General features: G+C 37.0%; 1 protein-coding gene and 1 long non-coding RNA gene across 3 annotated transcripts in view; one reads left to right on the top strand and one right to left on the bottom strand.

Annotated features, from left to right (window-relative positions):
• DYNC1I1 (dynein cytoplasmic 1 intermediate chain 1) overlaps positions 1 to 14,741 on the top strand; it is a 440,266-nt gene that overhangs the window by 60,395 nt on the left and 365,130 nt on the right. The gene's annotated exons all lie outside the window — the stretch shown is intronic.
• The window catches only part of LOC112674886 (uncharacterized), a 56,267-nt gene continuing 53,606 nt past the window's right edge, over positions 12,081 to 14,741 (bottom strand). Inside the window, exon 4 of the long non-coding RNA XR_003145644.3 lies at positions 12,081 to 13,899. This is a non-coding gene — a long non-coding RNA (uncharacterized LOC112674886). The remainder of the gene's footprint in view (positions 13,900 to 14,741) is intronic.

Genomic DNA, 14,741 nt, shown 5'->3' on the forward strand with positions numbered 1-14,741 from the left:
GTCATAATAAATGTAAATAAATTTGTCAGCTAAGAGACAGAATGAATTTTTTAAAAATGAATTCTATCCATTGCTTACAATAAATACACTTAAAATATGACATGGAAAAGCTGAAACTAAGGATGGAAAAATTATTCCAGGAAAACACTAATAAAAAGAAAGCTGTTCTAACATATCTGACAAAATAGTCTTTAAATACATTTTAAATATATATATATATATTAGGGAAAAAGCATACTGTATACTGAGAAGGAACAAAATCACCAAGAAGATACAAAGTTCTAAACTTAAAAATAATAAACTTTAAATAATAAAAACAATTGGCAAAATTACAATGAAAAATCAACAAGTCCATAATCACATTGTAAGACGTTAATGTAGTTCTTTCTGTAATTAATAGATTAAGCAAATGAAAAATTGTAAAGATTTAGACGTTTCAGAAAAATTAACAAGTTTGATCTAATATGTAGAATCCTATACCTACATTCATTCTTTTTAACACATGTACATCATTTACAAAAACTGACCACATAATGCTTCCAAAGTAAGTCTTAATAGTGAGTGGTTGGCTTAGATTCTATGTCATGTAGATAATATTCCCAAATCTCAGTGCAATAAAATGAAAAATGAATAGCCAAAACATAGTCATCCTTCTCTGTTTAGGAACTTAAAAGCATACTTTTAAATAATTTATGGGACAATGAAAAGATTGTTATATCAAGATTTGTGGGTTGAGCTGACAGTCTTTAGACGCATTAATTACACATATTAGGGGAGAAAGGGTGAAAATTAAGTCTTCATACTTTTAGAAGTTAGGGAAAAGAATACTTACAAGTTAGCAAGCAGTAGGGGAATTATGAACTTTCTCCATGTTTTGTAAATTTGTGATGGTGACTTACCCCCAATCAACAACTGAAAACATCCCTACATTGCTTAGTTGATTAAACACCTCAGTGATTAAAAGCCTTCAAATACTAGTTCTATCACTTAATAGTTGTATGGTCCATTGGCATATTATTTGACTTCTGTGGGCCTCAGTTCTCTCATCTGTAAAATAGGAATCATAACATACAGGGAGCTCTCATCATCTCAATATTTATTATTCAAGCTTTTGTAGCAAAATAAAACGTCATAATATGAAACTATTGATTAAAGAATTGACCTCTTTGGGGTGTCTGGGTGGCTGAGTTGAGCATCTGACTCTTGATTTTGGCTCAGGTCATGCATGATCTCGGGGATCATGGGATGGAGCCACAAATCAGGCTCCCAGCTATGCAGGGAGTTTGCTTGTCTCTTTCCTCTTTCTCTCTTTCTTTTTCTCTCTTTCTCTCATAAATAAATGAAATCTTAAAAAAAAAAAATTGATCTCTTTAATCGATCCCTTCCCCCTCAGGTGCCTTGGCTTTTGCCTGTCAATGACTTTGTTGGTCAGGCTCTCACTGAGTGCCCAGAACTGTCCTCATTTTCAGATAATGGTAATGACCTTTAGGAATATAGTACAAATGCTTGGAAAATGAGAAAGAGAACAGTGCAAATGATGCAGGATGTCATGAAGTCAACAAAAGTGGAAAACTATTTGACTTACACACAAAGCCATAGATAAATATTTGGCAGAATTAAACACTTAGTACTTCATGAAAAGAAAATTAGCCAGAACAATGACACAATAGGCATCTCAAAGGAGAATAATTTTTATATCAAAGCTCTGAGGAAATTCATGAAGAATTCAAATAATTTTACAAAACCAACACTCTGGGATCCCTGGGTGGCGCAGCGGTTTGGCGCCTGCCTTTGGCCCAGGGCGCGATCCTGGAGACCCGGGATGGAGTCCTACGTCGGGCTCCTGGTGCATGGAGCCTGCTTCTCCCTCTGCCTGTGTCTCTGCCTCTCTCTCTCTCTCTATGTGACTATCATAAATAAATAAAAAAATTAAAAAAAAAAACAAAAAAAAAACAAAACCAACACTCTTATGATCATGTTGAAAATATAAATGTGAAGTGAAGAATATTGCATTATATAATCATGTCATTTTCCTGGAAAAAAATACACTCTTCTTAAAAAAAAAAAAAAAGCCCATTTGAATTATTCTTTGTTAGTTTTTAAGAATTAGTGCAAACTTGGAATTATATATGTGCTGTTGATGAAAGATAAATATATGTTGTATTGTTAATTTTTAAAGATAATGTTCTTTTTTTAAAAGATTGTATTTATTTATTCATGAGAGACACAGAGAGAGAGGCAGAGACAAAGGCAGAGAGAGAAGCAGGCCCCCAGCAGGGACCCCGATGTGGGACTCCATCCAAGGACCCCAGGATCATGCCCTGAGCCAAAGGCAGATGCTCAACCACTGAGACACCCAGGCATCCCAATAATGTTCTTTTTATTTTTTTTTTAGATTTATTTATTTACTTATTTGAGAGAAAGAGAGAGGGAGAGCATGAGTGGGAGGGAGGGGCAGCGGGAGAGAGAAGTAGGCTTCCTGCTAAGCTAGGAGCCCAACTTGGGGCTGGATCCCAGAATGCTGGAATGATGACTTGAGCTGAAGGTAGACACTTAACGGAGTAAGCCACCCAGGTACTGCTAAAGATGATGTCCTGTTCACACATTTTCCTCCAACAATTTATCATGAAATGATGGTTTCCATTTCCAGAGGCATCTTTTAACTGGTCTTTTCCAGCACCAATTATGTTTTTAAAAATATTTTATTTATTTATTCATGAGAGACACACACAGAGAGAGCAGAGACATAGGCAGAGGGAGAAGCAGGCTCCTCACAGGGAGCCCAATGTGGGACTCAATCCCTGAACCAGGATCACGCCCTGAGCCAAAGTCAGACACTCAAAACCGCTGAGCCACCCAAGTGTCCACAGAACCAATTATATTTTGATGAGAAGGACCACATGAACCTACATATGAGGTGATTGTGAACCTTAATTGGGATACTTTATGGAATGGCATTGGGTCTGGTCCATAGTAAGCATTCTATAAATCTTAGCAGTTCACTATCCTATGCTAAGTTAAAGGATCTAAACTTTAAACAAAAACCAAAAAAACCTCTCAATGGACTTTTCCAATATTGTTACCCAGTGTCATCCTTTATAAACTCCACATCTTGTGGAGGCAAATTAATCTCTTTGCCATCCAAAAAATTTGCACACCTGGATTCTTCAAGTTTCAGTCTACTATAACTTCTTACAAAAGTTCTTCTCTAGCACTATGGTTAGAAATAATCCCTTCTTCTCCATAGTCTGTATTCTCATAGTAAAATGTATAATGCTGTGACAGCCCATCACATTTGTTTTAGAAAAGGATTATTTGTGTCCTGTTTCCCTTACTAGATTGCAATCTCTCTTAAGATTAGGTCTCATGTTTATCTTATTGCCATCCTTGCACCTTGCGTTGTGACTGGCACAGAATATCCCTTCCTCCACCCATTCATTCACAAACGTTTATGGAACTCCAAAAATAGCCAGTTTTTAATTACTGTGCATTCAATGAGTGAATGAATTCAAGATAGAGCAGTGTATTAAGCAAGTATAATAGGAAGTTTTCTTTCGGCTTGCCTGCAGGATCTCTTCCCAATCTTTTCTAAACCATGATACAGGATCCTGAGTGTGTGCCATTTCAGAGATGCGCTTGAGGGAGTAGCATGTGTTATTCATTACATCACATATAACCTTTTCAAGTTTACAATCAATCTTGCTGGGGAGGCTGGTGTCATTTAAAAAGTACAGCAGTGTGCTGGAAGGAGAGACCATCTGAGCTGGCTACAGTCTATGAATCCAAATACCCTATTTAAAGGTCCAAACATGAAGAAGGAGGATGTACTAAACACATCATTTTCCTTCCAAGTGATTGAAAAGGGATGGTACATTGAAGCTTTGTTGGGTTTCAATGCATTGATTTTCTCGCTACCTATTTTTCTCAGGTTTGTCAGGTACTTAAGAGTCTATTTCAAGTTGCCTGCAGACTCCTTTTCTCATGTTTCTTAAAACTATTTGTGATTAAATCACCCACATTGTCTTCCAAGTTCTAATGATTCTCTTTCGCTAAACCTGGTTTTTTTCCTTTACTTTATTCTGTTTCTCACATCTTTATTTTCCAATACATTGCTTGCTTTCAGTATCCCCATCAATTTTTCTGTTTCTTGATTCTCCGTACGTTGTTATATTTGTTCACCAATCTATTCATCTAGCACACAATTCCTGGGCTCCTTCCAGTGTCAAATTGTGCTCTGGTCACAGACAAGACCGCTACCTACACTTAAGAGAGAATGCAGTCTAATGTGGCGGTGGGAGACTGGGGAATGTAATGTCATGGGACAGAATGAGCAAGCCCAGGATACCTGCATGCATATATCATGTAGGCATCTTTATCAAAATGCTGAAGAAGTACCTTAATTATGGGGCAAAATTGGTAACTAAAGATTCTTGGAAGATATTAATATTAAACTGAGATTTCAAGTTGGCAGTGGAGGAAAAGAGGAATTTCTGGTGTACCAAATAGAATAGCAAAGGCATCAGTATGCTAACTGCTAAGATGCCTGATTGAGGGCAGTATTTCTCAGTATTATCTATGGACGAAGTGTATCAGAATCATCTAGAATGTTTTAAAAATCATAGATATGTGACTATACTTCCAAATCTATTGAGCTGGACTCTCTGGAAGTAGGTAAAATATGTCTTTAATAAGGACCTCAGATTATTTATAGGCATGGCAAAGCTTTCTAACTCCAAGGATAAGGGAGCATGGGTAGAAAACAAGAATATTGACTTGACTGACATAAATGAAGAAGGGATGTAAGGGAAAGGGCACCTGATAATGCCCCCAACAATTATTAATATTATTTCTCATCTTACAGGGTTTGCATTTGAGATGTGGTAGTTAAATTTTTGCTGGATCTACTAAGTGCCAGATATGGTGCTAAGTAATATCTGAATGGAATCAAATTTATTTCCCAAAACAATTAACCCATTTTTAATATCTCTACACCTGGACTGCTGAGTACTGTTAGAAAAACCCATGCAACCATGTAGATTGGTTCCACCACTGGTATGTGGTCTTCACTGTCATTTAAATCCTCAGCATTGCCTGACCACTCTATATTTCTCTAGCCATCTCTCATCATTGTGTTAAAATGTAAATTATGACTCAGTAGGTCTGGGTGGGGCCTGAGTCTGCATTTCTAGCATGTTTTCAGGGAATACTGATGGTGCTGTCCTAGATCTCAGGTTGGCATGGTTAACTCTAGATGAGAGAATGGATGGGAGATTGGGTGTAGATACCATTATTCTGTAGGGAAGGCAGAAAGCAGTTTACAGATACTTCTTTCAGTGTAAGATTTGAGCTTATCTACTAAGAATTAGGACAGAGGTAGTGTACTGGGAGACTCTAAGAGAATGGAGAAAATCTGTGATAGTTGTGGTAAGTGATGAAAAAAGTTTTAGAAGCTCAGCTCAAAAACAGAAGCCTGTACCTCCCTACCTCTTCAGGTGCTTGGCTTATCAAATTTCCCTGTGTCTTCTCTAATTGCAAACCCTTTCTTTCTGTTGGGTCTCCTCAATAACATTTAAGCATGTTTTAGTCTCTTCCATTCTATATCAACATATTCAAATCATTTTTCAGAACTGCCCTAACCTCTTGTCCACAGGCGGTGAATGCCTTATGTTCTTTTCCTCTACAAAGCTAAAAATCTTCAAAGACTTTCTTATACTGTTTCTGTTTTGCTCCCATTCATTTATGAACCCACTTTTTATTTTTCTTATTTTTTCAATACACTTTATAAAGATATTAGCTAATCCCCCAAAATCCAGCCTCCCCATTTCCATGTAAACAACACCCCAATATTTAGCTGGGCACTGGGCTGCCTAGATAAAGACTATTTCTCAGCTTCCCTTGCAGTTCTGTGTGTCCATGTCTCTAGATTCAGACTGGTGGAATGGGAAGCAATATGTGTATCTTTGAAGAAATTATCCCGAAATGAGAGGGTATGTTTTTTATTTATTTCTTGCTGGTAGAATGTGGATGAAAGAATTCAAACACTGGCCACCAGCTTGGATCATGGGAAGAATTTGGGAATGGAAGCCACACATGACATGGGAACCAGGTGGAAGGCTCTGGGGAATTACAACAATGGAATGCCATTCCAGACTGAACTGGCAATCCCCAGATATCTTGGACTTGAATAAGAAATATACTTCTGTCTTATTTAAGCCAATGATATTAGAAGGCTTTTAGCATCAGAATCCTAACTAATATTCTACAGCAATCTGCCCATCTTTTTTTACTCCTGATACTTACTGTTCAAGCCATCAGCGATCATTTTTGCTACTCCCCAAGGCCTGTAACACTCTTGACCACTCCTTTTCTTCTGAATATTCTGTCCTGTGAACTTCTATGAGACCATATTATCTGGATTTTTAACCGGATTCTCCCCTGCTTCAACATATTCTTTAAGTCATAGTTCTCAGCGATGGTTATGTATTAGAATCACTTGGGAAGCTTTGAAAAAAGGCTGATGCTGAGCTCCAGCCCCAGAGATTCTGATTTAATTAGTCTGTGGTAGGGGTCTGGCACCACTGTTCTTTATGAGTTCCCTGGTGATTCTAGCATGTCGCCATGGTTCACAGACAGTGCCTTAAGTATTGCATTAGATTCTAAGCTCTTATTTTCTGTTTTGCACGTTCACCCTGACCAATCTCATCTGCAACTCTTTTCACTTAGCATCTACATACTGATGATTTCATACTGATATCTCCTAGATGTCACTCTTGAGCTTCATACCCATACATGCAACAACCAATTGCACAGCTCCAGTGCATATACCATTAACATTGCGTGATTATCATATGCAATTTTCTCCCTTATTTCTGCCCGCCCCCTCCCCCCAAAGTTCTTGTTCCCCAACCTGTGTTTATTATCTGTGTGAATAGCACTATTATCTGTATAGTTGTTAAGAGCTAGAAATTTCACCTTCCTCCCAATTCCCCTCATTCCCTTGGTGTCCCATCTAGTTGATCAGTACAGTTAGTTTCTACATTTTTGTATATCTCAGTAACATTCACTTTTCTCCACCTCCATTGCTATTTCCTGGTTGAGGCTATCAGTATTTCTTGCTTATACTGCTTTCTCTATGGAATCATGCTCCCTCCCAGTCCTTTCTCCACATAGCAGCTGGAGGGAACATTTTAAAAGACACATTCAGTCATGACACTTCTTTGCTTATACTCCTTAGGGGTTCTTCTTTGCTTCAGAATGGAAGCCAAATGCCTTTGCTGGACCCACCAGATCTTTCATGATATATCCCCACCTTCCCTCTCCAAATTCATGGTTCACCATTCCTCTCTACCTCTAAGCCACTGTATAGGTATAGAGAAGTGATGGTTACTTTCCGCAAATTCATATATTCTTTCTGCACTGACCCCTGTGTGTACTGAAATATCCTGCTTTCTTTTCTGGCTGACCTCATATAGCCCCTAAACTTCCCTGAGTGTAGGCAAGTACGTCTCGATCACCATTTGTATACAAAGGATATAGCACATAGTCTAGGATATAGTCAACACTACAACAAATCTTGTTGGCTACCTACTATGTTCATGGAATGTCATGGAACTTACATCATGATGGACTCAATATTTACTGAGTGAAAAGTAGATTCTTAATGATTTTATATATGGACTCAGAGAGGTTTAATAATTTTTCAAGCATCCTAGCCAAAAATGTAACTAAGACTATATTTGATCTAGGTTTGCTGGCTCCAGATTCATGTTCTCCCCACACTAGCATGTATAACTTCTACAGAAAGACTCTTTATGAAGAGACTCATATAATACTTTGAAATATTTTCTAGTTTATCATGGATTCCCTGGCTTTTCCAATTAGTCTGTGGTTTCTAAGTAGCTTATAAAACAGATCTGAAGTTGTGTTCATCTACAAGCAAAACAGTTGGTCAATTAAACCAATTTAGTAAAAAGAAATAAACAATTGAATTTCTTGGAGGGACACCAGTTTTCTTTTTAAGTAATTAGTTTTCCATCAATGTAGGCATAGTTTTACACTCCAGAATGTTTTTTCCTCTTTCCATTTGGACTTGGAATTTGAAAGTGGCTTTTCTTGTGCTTTGCTTCCTCAAATTACACAAAAAATTAACTATAGGTCACAAACACAGGTGCATATAGGAGCCAGGTAAGTAAAGCAAGTGAGTAAGGATGACTGTTGTATAATAAATACAACAGCATGCACATGATGATGAATGCATGTTGTGGTAATTTTGAACGGAAATGCAAAGCTATGGAGGTAGCAGGAAGAGATGATTGTGGAAATGGTTGACCAAAAAGGGAGAAATAAAGTCCAGATTCTGGGGAAGAGAACAGAGGCAATAAAAGGATTCACTGGAGTCTAAGAGACTTTGTTTTTTCTGGGAGAAAACCCTCTTGAGGGTGACCAAGTGTCTATGACAACCATCTTGAACTAGAGCCTGAGGCTAAATAAATTAATTCTGTAAGGAGTTTCCTTTACGGGTTGAGGGGAAACAAAGAAATAGGTAGAAGAATCCACTCCTCAGTGAAATGAGTCATGTAAGTAGCTCATTCCCACATCTCCATGCAAGCTCTTTGCCCCAGAGTCACACATTTGGTGGTGACCAGTCAACATCTGGGAAGAAGAGCAACAGCCCTAAGATCAAGAAGGCATCATTGTCCCTTAGCACAGGGGCTGGGGGATGGATGAAACCTAGATGCTTCCCAGAGGTTTACCTTACATAGAGGCAAGGCCCCAGAAATCTGAAAGCTAAAAGGAAATATCTACATGCCTTATAAAACAATAAATCACTATTTTTTTTCTTTTAGCCTGATAGTGTTTGGTTTTCCAATACTTTCAGTTGAAAATTAAAAATTTCTTAAACTTATGAAAAGTTATTCAGTCCTACCTAAAACAAATTAAAATGGAAAGAGATGCCACTTTTTTTATCTATTAGATTAAAAGATCCAAACATTCAATACCATATCATGATGGATACGCTGTGAAAAAGTAGGCATCCTCAAACATTTCTGATGAAATGTAAGTTGATTATAATGTTTTGAAGGTTAATGTGGGACTATTTAATAAAATTAAAAATGTATGGACTTTTGCCCCAGAAGACTCATATCTAGAAATTTGTTCTACAAATGTAATTACTCATGTGAAAAATGACATATATATGAGGTTAGTCATTACAGTACTGTTTGTAACAATTAGAGATAAGAATCAACTAAATGCCCATCAAGAGGTTAAATGAAGTATGACACAACCATATGGTAGCATACTATAAAGATGTAAAAAAAATTTTTTTAATTTTGATGGGTAATATTTCTGATACATGTTTTGTGAACCAATTAATTTTATGCTGTCATTTGTATAAAAAAAGAATAAGATAGAATATATATTCATATATATGTAAATCTCTGGAAGGACATGCTGGGAACTAGTGAATCATTAAATATTTAGGAAGCAGTCTTGGGAATTTAGCAGATGGGAACCAAGTTTGAAAAGGAGATGTTTTTTAGTGAATATCCCTTTATTCTTTTCATTTGGAGTCATTTAAGTAGTTTATTTATTCAAAAATTCAATACATTTATTTAAAAAAAATAATAGAGTCCTAACTTATTCATTAGAACTAAGCACATGGGGATCTCTGGGTGGCTCAGCAGTTTGGTGCCTGTCTTCAGCCCAGGGTGTGATCCTGGAGTCCCGGAATCAAGTCCCACATTGAGCCTGCTTCTCCCTCTGCCTGTGTCTCTGCCTCTCTCTCTCTGTGTCTCTCATGAATAAATAAATAAATAAATAAAAATAGAACTAAGCACATATGTTGAAATCCTAGCACTATTGATTACATTGACCTATTACATTGAAGGCTTCTCTCACCTTCTAGAATTTCTGGTTTATTGGCAGTTCTGAAAGATCAGGACTACAATGCTCAAAAGAGATATTCCATGCTGAAGGTGGCTCCTACAGGACAACTTGAGAATTTTTTGTTACTTTGTTTCCCCCTTTTAGGACAGGAGAGTTTAACAGAGATGGTCAGGGATTGTGATCTGGGGTTTCTCCTTCCTGTGGCTAGAAATTAGAGTTTTCCTAATTACTGATGTCAACTGTAAACAAATCCATTTTAGAGAGAGCAGTTTGGGATGTCAGTGTGCTAGGGAAGGAAATATACCTGGATGCTGACGCTCTCCCTGTCATTCAGAACTTTCTAAGTAGGCAAAGATCCCCTAACCTTTTCCAGCCTTAGTTTACTCACTTGTAAAATGCAGATAATACAACCATCCTTGTAAATGTGGTGCTTACTAAGGTTTTCTTTTAAAACTCCATGATATTCAACCTCTAAGGCAATTCCAGGCCCCCAAACTCATTCAAATAAGAAGTGAGCAGCTAAAGACCACAACCCAACAAGACCACTTCAAACAAAGAAAAATCGCCTAGGGAAAAGAACCAGAATGCCCAGATTTTATCACTGAGGAACTCTAAAATATTGTATGGGTGATGTTCTAGTCACCTCTGTTGTGTTCTCCATTTTCTGCATTTCCAATGGAGTTCTTATCATTACACTGTTCTTTATCAGTGAATGGTGTGTGTACTGATTGAGGGTGATTAATGTTATGATTTGCTAGAAATTGCTATAATATTTATTTATAGTAAATATATAGCATTTACTATAAATTCTTGTAATTGTGAGGATTCAAGCCTAGATCTGACCAAGAAAGTGTATCACTTAGATATACCAGATTTGAAGTAATAAAGACTGAGTTGCACCCTTCCAGAAAGGGGATGAGTGATTTTTAATGTTCTCTGTAGACATGAGCATTTCTTAAGATATATATATATGGGAAAAGGATTAGTGTATGGATGTTGGGTACCCATTGTGGTATTCGCTCATTTTCCTTAATGTTATACAACTCTAATTTTCCTCAAGGAAATCCTGACCTAACCCCTTAACCCCAACCCTCAATTCACATAGTGTGAGTAAAGCTGACCCCATCTCTGGCTCAATAAGAGAGAAGTGACTCAGACCCGGACTATCAGAACACTATAATCTTTACACTCAATAATGTAATCCTGAAATTTGAATCAACAGAGGATCTGTTTCAGAAGTTTTTTGCTAACCTTGGAGCTGTAAAATTTTAAGCCTGAAACCGCCAATGGTCATCACATGAAAGAAGCTTACCTAAGACAGAGATGAAGGAGGAGGGGGCGCAGCAGGCTGTGGGGGGTGAGATCTCGAACTCTAAAAACTCTAAGAACATTCATGTCTAGTTATGTGAATAATTTATTTTCATTTCAGTCACTATGAGTTGGGTTTTCTAACCCTTGCAAGTGAAAAAAAATCTCAGCTAAATCCTCGGCATCTTCAAGAAGTGAAGAGATGCTAACCTCAATTAAAATATGGAAAATAAAATAAAACTGAACTGACATGCCAATTTTCAACTATTAGATTTGCAGATATCTGATATCTTGATAACTCCTGATATTGACCAACTTTGAGAAAATAAGAATTGTCATACTTTGTTGGTGAAAGTGTGAAGATGGTACAATCATATGGTAGGTACATTTGAAAATGTATTGCAAATACATTTACCTTTTAGCTCTACGGTTTCACTTCCACAGCATGTTAAATGAAGAAATATTGGGATCCCTGGGTGGTGCAGCGGTTTGGTGCCTGCCTTTGGCACAGGGCACGATCCTGGAGACCTAGGATCAAATCCCAGGTCAGGCTCCTGGTGCATGGAGCCTGCTTCTCCCTCTGCCTGTGTCTCTGCCTCTCTCTCTCTCTTTCTCTGTGTGACTATCATAAATAAATAAATAAATTTTTTTCAAAAATGATGAAATATTTATTCATTATAGCATTATTTGTAACACTATGGATATCAACCTAAACATCCCTTAATAAAGGTCTAAATAAATGAAAAATTAGGTACATCTATACAGGGGAATATATGAAGCAATATAGAAGAATGAGGAATTTCTTTTTGTGCTAATATGGACATATCTTTAATATATGTTAAGAGAAGAAATTTAAAGTGCTGGTATTTGTATAAAATGTTAGTTTAATAATGAGGGAGAGAAAAGAAGTATCTTCATAGTTGTATGTGTATGAATATTTCAGGAAAGACAGAAAAGAAACTGAGAAGAGTAGCTATCCACAGAATGGGGCAGTAGAACATAATATTTAGAAGATAGATTCAGAGGGGGATTTTTTTTTCACTATATACCACCTATTTTATTGTATTAAACAATTTTGGAACTATACAAACACTTCACAAATATTTTCAACATGTATTTTTGAAAAAGAAAGATACAACAACAGAATGGGGTTCTGGAATTCTAAGTTATATGTGGAATGCCGGTGCTGGAATATTAGCTAGCCTAAATTGAATGAGCAGGCTTTCTTCCATCTTCTAGAATCTTAGCTTTAAAGAGATGCATGTTGCGCAGCTGAAAAAAAAAAATCCTGTGGCAATGGTGGCACCTACAGGACACATTGAGAATCTTTTGTTTGGTTCTTCATTTTTCTTTTTTTCTGAGAGTTGGCAGTAGGGCATGTTAGGGGTGAGGATTGTTTGAACCTTTGGATCCAGGCATACTGGAAGCTCTGAATTTATCCCTGAGTTTTCAGTTATAAAGTCAATACATCTTTTTTCATTTCTTTTTTTTTTAAGGTTTTATTTATTTGACAGAAAGAGTGCATAAGCAGGGGGAGTGGCAGAGGGAAGCCAACTCTTCTCTGAGCAGGGAGCCCAAGGTGGGGCTCCATCCCAGGATCCTGGGATCCCAGGACCCTGGGATCATGACCTGAGCTGAAGGCGATGTTTTTAACTGGCTGAGCCACCAAGGCTCTCCTTTTATCCCCTTTTCTAAAGCCAGGTTGAGGTATCTTTTGTTTTTGTTTGTTTTTTTGTTTTGTTTTGTTTTTTGCCCATAATCATTTCTAATGCTGCATATTAAGAGTTTTTCAACCTCTTTCATAGTAAAGATGTGAATTAAAACTAAGATAGTATTTTCCACCTATTGATAAAAAATAAAACTAAAACTATGTTAGTCAAGTTGGGGGCAAATATTTTATTTTACTGGGAAGAGTGTAAATTTAACAATCCCTAAGGGATGCAAATTAGACATATTTGCTTAATTGCAAATACATGTATCCTTTGACCTAGCAGTTATGCTTTGTGTAGTTTGTCCGGCAGATATATATCCATAAATTCAAGATGAGGCATGAATAAGGTTATTCAGTACAGCAGTGTCTGAAGCGCAAACAAGAATCCACCTAAATGTTCATCATTCATGGAGAATTGATTTCATCCACATAGTAGAGAACTCTAAATCCATTAAAAGGAATAAGTTTCTTTAAGAACTTATAATATAAATCTCTCCATAATGTATAGTTGTGTAGAAAAAAAAAAGGAACAGAAGAATGTGAATAGCTGACTAGAAATGGGATTAAAAAGGGTCGCGGGAAAGGAATTTGTATTAATATTTAGTTGCATATGCATTACAATCTCTGGAAAAACAAACAAAAAATAAATTACCATAGTAAATAAAGGCTATGAGGAGAAAACTGGTAGATAAGAGACAAGGATGGAGGGAGATTTTTTTCCAAAGACTTCTTAAATATATTTTAATTTTTGAAACTTATAACTATATAATGTATTAAAAAATGAATACATACAATTTCAGGGGTAAAGAGTCCTAACTAGAAGTCATGGAAATCTAAATCCATGAGTGTGTATGTGATGGTGGGGGCTTGGGGGGGGGGGCTCTTTAGATTGAATTTTATGGAGACTGGAATCCATCTTCTAGAATTTCTGATCCTTTTCAGTGTTGAGATCAGGCTGCTGAACTAGAAACATCCTGTAGTTATAGCGGCACCTGCAGGATAAACAGAATATTTCAACTTGTTTGTCCTCTGGGAGGAGGAATGGGAAAGAATGTAAGTTTCACAGAGCATAGGTGAGGAATGGTGATTTTTCCCATTAGAGTTGCTAGATATTGTGAATATAATTTTCATATAAACATTTTGGAAGCTTAGGCCTTAGAGCTAAACAACGTTGGTTACAAATAGTGGGTATGTCACTCATCCTTTATTACTACTCAGCTGGGTGGCCTTAGGTAAAGGAACTTAGTATTTCTGAACCATGATGTGTACTCTCATAAAATGTGAATTATGCTACCTAAATTGTAGGTTAATGCCTCATTGTGTTTGAAGAGACTTATCTTGCTAGAGAAACCCCAAATCTGACAAACAACATTCTGTGATTATTCAATGCTTAAGGTAATCCTAAACACCCCACATCCATTCCAACATGAAAAATTGCTGCTAGAGACATGTAGCCTGCAGAAGGGGCCACCTCCTCCTCCATAGTCAACAGCTTGTAAGGACCATGGAAGATACAGAACAAGGATATTCTGCCAGAGAACTAACCAAACAGCTAGGTCACATTATCTCCAGGTCAAGGATAACTTGCTCTTCCCTATCCTGTATGTCATGCAAAGTACCTTGGACCAGAGACTGCTTTATACCATTTTCCTTTCTCCGCCTTGCTAAATGGATGTTTTATTGTATTTATCTTTTTTTTTTTCTGATTCTTCATGTGTGTATTATGGTTATACTCAAACCACACTTTGCTGGGTTAGGAGGAGTCACACCTGACCAAGGAGACAGAAATCTTGAACTTGGGGGTAATGATTAGATAGCTCACTGTGTCTCCCTC

This window comes from Canis lupus, chromosome 14, assembly GCF_003254725.2.
Source record: "Canis lupus dingo isolate Sandy chromosome 14, ASM325472v2, whole genome shotgun sequence".
Classification (NCBI taxonomy): domain Eukaryota; kingdom Metazoa; phylum Chordata; class Mammalia; order Carnivora; family Canidae; genus Canis; species Canis lupus.